At 51.3% G+C, this 7,584-nt stretch overlaps 3 non-coding genes across 3 annotated transcripts; 1 reads left to right on the forward strand and 2 right to left on the reverse strand.

Moving 5' to 3' along the window:
• Positions 1-2,310: 2,310 nt before the first annotated feature.
• On the forward strand, positions 2,311-2,382 carry TRNAQ-CUG (transfer RNA glutamine (anticodon CUG)). The gene has a single exon. It is a non-coding gene; the product is annotated as a tRNA-Gln (tRNA).
• A 1,899-nt stretch (positions 2,383-4,281) lies between these two features.
• Positions 4,282-4,355, reverse strand: TRNAN-GUU (transfer RNA asparagine (anticodon GUU)). The gene has a single exon. It is a non-coding gene; the product is annotated as a tRNA-Asn (tRNA).
• A 2,544-nt stretch (positions 4,356-6,899) lies between these two features.
• LOC136156517 (U1 spliceosomal RNA) lies at positions 6,900-7,063 on the reverse strand. The gene has a single exon (XR_010661058.1). It is a non-coding gene; the product is annotated as a U1 spliceosomal RNA (small nuclear RNA).
• Between the last annotated feature and the right edge of the window lie 521 nt (positions 7,064-7,584).

A 7,584-nucleotide genomic window follows, 5' to 3' on the forward strand; every position in this document is an offset into this window, starting at 1 on the left:
ATTAGAAAGGAATGCAGCATTTTTATTCCTCAAAGCAACTTAGAAGGGGAGCAGGAACATTTATCTTCCAGGAAAATGAATCTAGGAAATGCCCCCCAGAGTACACACAAACTACTGAATATATATTTAAATGGTCTGTTATTAACCATTAGGGCTTCCCAGGTGGCTTAGTCAATAAAGAATCTGCCTGCAATGCAGGAGACCCAGGTTCAATCCCTGGTTCTGGAAAATCACCTGGAGAAACAAAAGGCAACCCACTCCAGTATTCTTGACTGGGAAATCCCACGGATAGAGGAGGCCGACGGGCTATAGTCCATGGGGCTGCAAGAGAGGGACACGACTTAGCAACTAAACTACCACAATGAACCATTAACTGTCAGGGGAGAGTACAAACTCAGTCCCCTATTGCCACAAATTGTGCACTGGAGTTTCCCAAATTTGGGGAAATCAAAGCGTTCGGCACATGTGGAGTGCAATAGATAAAACTTCATTTTTTGGAAAACTACTTTCCTGATCACGAGATCTTTGACTCCCCCCAACCACCCCCCAGCTACTCCCCTACCCTCCATGACACTAATGCAAGATAGCAATAATAGAAGAAATTGGGTGAGAAACAACAGAGCATGTGTGAAAACTCTCTACTATGTGCTCAATTTACCTGTAAACCTAAATCTGTCCTAAAAAGTAATGTCATTAATTTTTTAAAATGTAAGGATGCAGCACCTCAAATCAAAGTGTTGGTGGCATCCTGCAAGGGCATACTCAATACTAGCTGTTGATGTGCACCAACCTGGAGACTGACCATGGTGACTCCCATGCCTGTGCCTTCAGCCTCTGCAGCCTGGCAGTTCTGGAATCGGTGTGGAATCATGCAGGTCAGGGTAGTTGCAGGGCTGCAGATAGTGCAGAGACCAGTTGCACCTGATGAGGGCGGGGAGAAACCATCCTGGGGCCAAACAGTGAAAATCCAGGACTGCTGAGTTTCAGCAGCTGCCCCGCCTGTGTCTACAGAGCAAAGCACAGTCAGAACGGGAACTGAGAGCTACCGCTTGAGGTTGCTGCCTGAAGGATAAAGGCAGCAGGGGAGGCTTTGGTCAAGTCTGAGACTTGGAAGCAGGAAAATAAGTTGAAGTAAGACTAGAAAGTTCCGTGGTGGCTTCAACCACCACTTTCCCAATTAACAGTCTTACTCGCATACGGTACTCACAGAGCAGGATTATAAAATCTTATGCTGTTGACACGGGATGAGAACGAGCTCCCCAAGCCCTCCCTCCCGTGCTGAAAACAAAACAACATAGCGCTGAGTTTTAACAAACGGACATCTGGGCGCTGACACCAGCGAGCTGCCCTCGACGCCCCAAAGCGGGGCGCACGGCCCTGGTCGCCTGCTCCTCGCCGCCTCGGGAGCCCCCGCCCAGGTGACAGGCGACGACACAGCCTCTCCGGCTGGAGTCAGCCACGTGCCCCTCTTAGTACGTGCATCCCCCTCTGCGGAATGGGAGGGCGTGAAAGGCTTTCAAACGTGGCCGATGTCCAAAACTTTAAAACTGGCCGCTGAATCATATAAACGTCAGGAGAATGGAAACGTCTAGAGGGCACCCCGTGGGCGCTGAGCTCCCCTCTCAAAACCGAGAGGGCGCCGCCGTCTTGGGGACGCGGGTGGGCGGGGAGGGGGTGAACCCAGAAAGCTGAGGAGGAGAAGGAAGGTTAGGAAGGAAACAGCCCAGAAGAGACACTGTCAGCTGCTCACACCCGACCACACCCCACGGGGCGCCGGCGGCGTGGGTGCTCGCGGTGCGACGTGCGGGGCCGCTGTCGCTTGGGCTTCGATCCGGTTCCCAACACAGAGAGGACGTTCTGTCCCCCAACGAAGCTGGCAGCGGCCCCGCGATTCTACTACGCTTGGACCTGGGGTCCCAGGAAGAGGACATCCCACGAAGTCCGAAGGGCTCTTCTGGTGACATTCAGCGCTCCCAGGGCAGCGGGAAGAGGACAACGGCACAGAAAAGGAACTTTTTTTTATGGCGAGAATTTTACTTCTGGGTAGAAAACTCTAGAAATGCCGGCAAAGCAGGTGCATTTGGAGTAGGCCCCAAAAGCCCTTCCCTGTTGTTCACCCCGAATGGGTTTCTTCTCATTGGACGAAGTCCAAACCTGAAGAGAAGGCTGAGGGCCGGCGAGTCAGGCGCCCCCTGGCGTCGTGGAGGAAGCTGCTCGGGGCGGGGTGACGAGAGCCGGGCGGGAGGCGGGTCCTGGGCCGGCGCGGCTGCGCCAGGCCTGGCTCAGCGGCGGGAGTGACCGGCCGGTGGTGGTTCCATGGTGTAATGGTAAGCACTCTGGACTCTGAATCCAGCGATCCGAGTTCGAGTCTCGGTGGGACCTTTCTCTTTAGACTGAGTTAAGTGTCTTTTACGCGCTTAGCCGGAACTCAGTCTCCACCTGAAAGCAAACTCGCGCCTCAGATGCGCGCTGAGTGGACCTGCTTTCCCGTCCCAGCGTCCCCCTCCCTCCTGCTCTCGGGACCAGAACGTCTGGGTCCCGCGAAGGAGGCCACACTTCCCCCGTGCTATGCAGCCTCCCCCTCAGCAGCCGAGGTCCCGGAAACCTATTATTCGAGCTGTGCAGGTCGGTGATCCACCGGGAGGTAGCGGGCAGGTGGGAGTCGAGCCCGGGGCGTCCCCGCTGGACCTAAAGGCTCTGCTCATCGCTGGCCATCGGAGGCCCGGCCCCGCCAAGGGGCTCAACGGCCGAGCCACTGCCACCCCCACCCCATCGGGTCACCCTGGGTCTCCAGGGCGAAAGGCAGAAGCTGGCTCACTGAGGGGCCTTCTCACCGCACGTCTTGTCCCTGTGAATAAATGGTCGCGGGGGCTGTGATGTCATTGATCAGTCAGGTTGACAGCTTTCCGGTGAGAAGAACTGTATTTTAACTCACTTGCCCAATTCAATTTCGAGTTTTAATTGATCCTATTTCAATTTACTTCGATTTATTCGATTTTTTTTCCCCAGAATTTCTCGCCCCTACGTCTCCGCTGAACACGAAAAGCCGCTGCTAGGGTAAGATTTGAACCTTGACTCCAGGAAATCTAGTCCTTTCCTCCCAAGTTCAGACAGAAAGAGGAGCCAGGGCCACGGATCCAGCATCTTTGGAGACCGAGGGTCTTTTATCCACCTTCATCCTGGCCTTTGAGACACCTGCGGATTTATAGTCAAGGCTAGAGTGTAGTGAGTATACCTTACTTAGTTAGATTTAAGTTGGAAGCTACATCCAATTTTATTGTTATAAAATTAAAATAAAGCAACAATTTATGTATACTCAGGACAACAAATCCCAAAATTGCTTTCCCCAATATTGTTGTTGAGGATGACAGAGGATGAGATGGTTGGATGGCATCACCGACTAGGTGGACATGAGTTTGAGCAAACTCTGGGAATTGGTGATGGACAGGGAAGCCTGGCCTGCTGCAGTCCATGGGGTCACAAAGAGTCAGACAGGACTGAGTGACTGACCTATAGGACTGAGCGGTATTCAGCCACTGAATACTGTTGTTAGCGGTATTTTTGCTATTATGTATTGTTTTGTCTATGCAATGTGGGAAAAGTGAAGGACTTTCTGGAATATCCTATTTCTATTACTCCCAGTAGTACCCTTGAAAACAAAAAATTCTTGGTGTTAGAGAAAGAGATTCACTTAAAAGATAGGTATTCAATAAAAACCCTGTAGTTCCGAATTGGAATTGGGTGTGTGTGAATATTTGTGAATTCATAAATACATACAAATACATTCCTTGGGGCTAGAGGAAAGAGCGTGAATTGTCTGCAGCCGGGCTGGAGGGAATGGAAGATGAAAGTATTGTTCTGAAACTGGATTAATGTACCTGTGATGGGGCAAGAAAAGAAAGAGAAGGAAGGAAGGAGGGAAGTGATAGCTCCACAAGAAAGGGTGGAGGCATCGTGAGACCTGGCATTGCGGTGCCCCTGCAGGTGGTGACATAGCGCCTGATCTGCGACGTCATAGCTTGAGTGAGTAAGGTTCCCCCACCCCACCCCCCAATCCCCGGTGCGGTGTCTTCATCCACTGGCAACTGTCCTGGCAGGTTCAAGGCAGATGGCTTAGTGAGGGCAGGCCTCAGGGTGGCGCAGAGAGATCAACGCCACCAGGTAAAAACCAAGAGGAAGGAGCATGCGGAAATCAACAGCCTGGGGATTGTGGGTGCTGGGGAGGAAGTGAAAGGTGCCTAAAACTAACGGCTGAGACATCGCTAGATTCAAAGCCGAGTTCGTCCCTGGGTGGGCTCGAACCACCAACCTTTCGGTTAACAGCCGAACGCGCTAACCGATTGCGCCACAGAGACCAACTGTTACAAACGCCTCCTGTAATGTCCTGCAACCAGAATGGATTTCCCCCGTTCCTTCCAATCGCCGCGGAAAAAAAATTCAAATGTCTCTATTTTGGCCCAATCTCCGTCGGCACCAGAGACGCTGAATCTGGGCGCCGAGCACGCCAGGCGGCGGACCCGGAACCGGAGTGAGCTGGGGCTCGGACGCAACAACGCGGAGCCCACAGCCATCCTCGCCTGCTCCTGGCCGCCTCCAAAGCTGCCCCTCTACCCGAGACAGCTGCAGCTTCTCTCGGGCTCAAGCCCTCACTTCCCGCTCGTGATCGGCCTCATAGGTCGCGCTCACGGCACTTGCCCCGGGGCCCTGGGGGTCGCACGGGGCCAGGACAGCAACTGGCTGTGTCCCCACGGCACTGGCCCTTCTCGGCGCCTCCAGAGAATAAATAACTCCAACGGGGCCCGACCTGGAGTTGATTCACCATGCCCGGAACGGGGCCTGGCATCCAGCAGTCGCCCAAGAAATGCTGGGCGGTGGATGCATTCCGTCTCAGCTGCTGGGAGTGGTCGGTAGATCGAGAATTCTTATGACACCTGCAAGTTTTCAGTCCTAGAGAAACCTAGATTTTTCAGGTCGGTCGTTCTTCAAAACCTTTTTTTCTAGCAGGTGATTTTAGGAACAGATAAAAGTTATAGAAAGGCCAAGAGGGCACCAACTGGACCGGCTCGGAGCTCCCCACCCAAGACAGTTCCGCGCCTTGTTGCTTGGGTCTGAATTCGTACCCTAATAAGGAACGGGCTTCTCGTGCCTGGTCACTGCCAGCAACATCGTGTGGTTCTACCTTTTGGACTTGGTGGCTTGTCCCCTACTGCCCACCGAGCAGGTGGGTGGGATGGCAAAGCGGACACCTCGCCAGAGAACTCAAGCTCTGAGGCAGCCCAGACCCCGCCCGAAGCCCCCAAGGCCTGGAGTCAGCTTCCCCTTCAGCTTCGGCCTAGCTGGGGCTCTAGGTGCCCCCCAGAGGAGAGTGCCTGCCGCACCGTAAATAGCCTTCTCGGCTGTCTAATCCGGAGCATTTGGCTGAGCTGATAGGAATCCGCCCTTTTCTGGCCTCAGGGGTCCCCGAGGCATCGCCCTATCCCTGCCGATTGAATTTGCTTGCAAAGAGAGGCTCCCCGCCTATCTTCATTTCTCTGGCCTAGGCTGTGCATGCTGATCCAAGACTCAGGGGTTACTGGTGACCCAAAACAGGTAACCTCCTGTCTGTCTTTCTCTTTGCAGATGGGTGCTCCTATACATAGAAGAATCCCCAAGGACACAAGGAAATTACCAGAGTCAACAACTGAATTCTGCATAATGGGTACACTACAGGCAAAAATCAGTTGTGTTTCTATGCAATAGGAGTGAAAAATCTGGAAAGGAAATTAAGAAAACAATTTCACTTGCAATATCACTTAATTAATTACTAAGGGAGGTGAAAGACTTGAACACTGAAAACCGAGAAACATAGCTGCAAGAGATTAAAGAATCCCTAAGGAAATGGAAAGACAGCCTCCACGTATTGGAAGATTCAGTGTAGTTGAGATGCCAGTACTACTCGAAGTGATCTGCAGAGTCAGTGCAATTCCTATCAAAAATAATTCTCTGCATTTTCTAATTGGTCCTTGTTAATCCCGTGCAATGCAGTTCATTTCAGACATTGTCGATTTCATCACTTAAAGTTAGACTGGGTCTTTGTTTCTGTTTGCGTGTGTCTACTTAACTGTTTGAATTTACAGAACGTTGTTGTTCATTCCCTCAGTCATGTCCGACTCTTGGCGACCCCATTGACTGCAGCTCATCAGGCTTCCCTGCCCTTCACTACCTCCTGGAATTTGCTCAAACTCATGTCCATTGAGTCAATGATACCATCTCATCCTCTGTCGCACCCTTCTCCTCCTGCCCTCAATCCTTCCCAGCATCAGACAGTGGAAACAATAGCTGACTTTATTTCCCTGGGCTCCAAAATCAATGCAGATGGTGATTGCAGCTGTGAAATAAAAAGACACTTACTCCTTGGAAGGAAAGTTATGACCAACCTCGATAGCATAGTAAACAGCAGAGACATTACTTTGCCAACAAAGGTCCGTCTAATCAAGGCTATGGTTTTTCCAGTGGTCATGTATGAATGTGAGAGTTGGACTATAAAGAAAGCGGAGCGCTGAAGAATTGATGCTTTTGAACTGTGGTGTTCCAGAAGACTCAACTTGAGAGTCCCTTGGACTGCAAGGAGATCGAAACCTGTCTATGCTGAAGATCAGTTCTAGGTGTTCATTGGAAAAACCAGTATTGAAGCTGAAACTGCAGTACTTTGACCACCTCATGCGAGGAGACCCGAGTGTGATTTGCAGGCTAAAAGGATTTCCTGGTAGCTTCTCACTCCAATACTTTTGCCTTGAAAAATCTCACAGAGAAGCCTGGTAAGCATACACTCCATGAGAACCACAAGAGTCAGATACAACTTAGTGAATAAATCACCACCAAGGAAAAATAGATTAAGTCTGTAGTTATTACTTAATTATCAGGGAAAAGCACGCACGCAGTCCCCCACTACCATAAATTACGCAGTCGAGTTTCCTCTATTGGAGGAAATCACAGAGGTCAACACACCCGGAGCGCAATGGGTGAGCCTCGCCCCGGGAGAACCACCTTCTTGACCATAGTATCTCCTCTGCCAGGTAAGTATGAGTTAACCTTCCCCCTGCCCCCAGCACAGCCTTAGACACGTTCACTGTACACACACGCTGACTTTGCCGTTCCCCCGCAATTCTTCCACTATCCTCCGCACCCTCTCCTTTCCCACGCCTCTCAGTTCCTCCAAATAACTCTTCTTAAAAAGAAAAAAAAAAAAAAAAACGAACGAAATCTCAGGAAAATTTCCATAACCGGGGAAGTGTCTCGCCGGGAACAGGACCACTTCACTGCAAGATTTACATAAACCAACCCCATTAGGGACCTCTAAGGCGGCTCCTCTTTTTCAACCCAAGCCCGGCCCCACCCCTGTCGAGATGACCAATGGCGAGTCCCCTCTGACGGGAAGTGACGTCATGACATCATCAACGTTAGCAATGGACCTACTTAAAACGATAAAAGAGACCTAGGACATCCTTGGTGGTTCAGACGGTAAAGCGTCAGTCTACAATACCAGATAACCAGGTTCGATTCCTGTGGTCTCGAGGATCCCCTGAAGAAGGAAATAGCTAACCC

Source organism: Muntiacus reevesi, chromosome 1, assembly GCF_963930625.1.
Source record: "Muntiacus reevesi chromosome 1, mMunRee1.1, whole genome shotgun sequence".
NCBI lineage: Eukaryota > Metazoa > Chordata > Mammalia > Artiodactyla > Cervidae > Muntiacus > Muntiacus reevesi.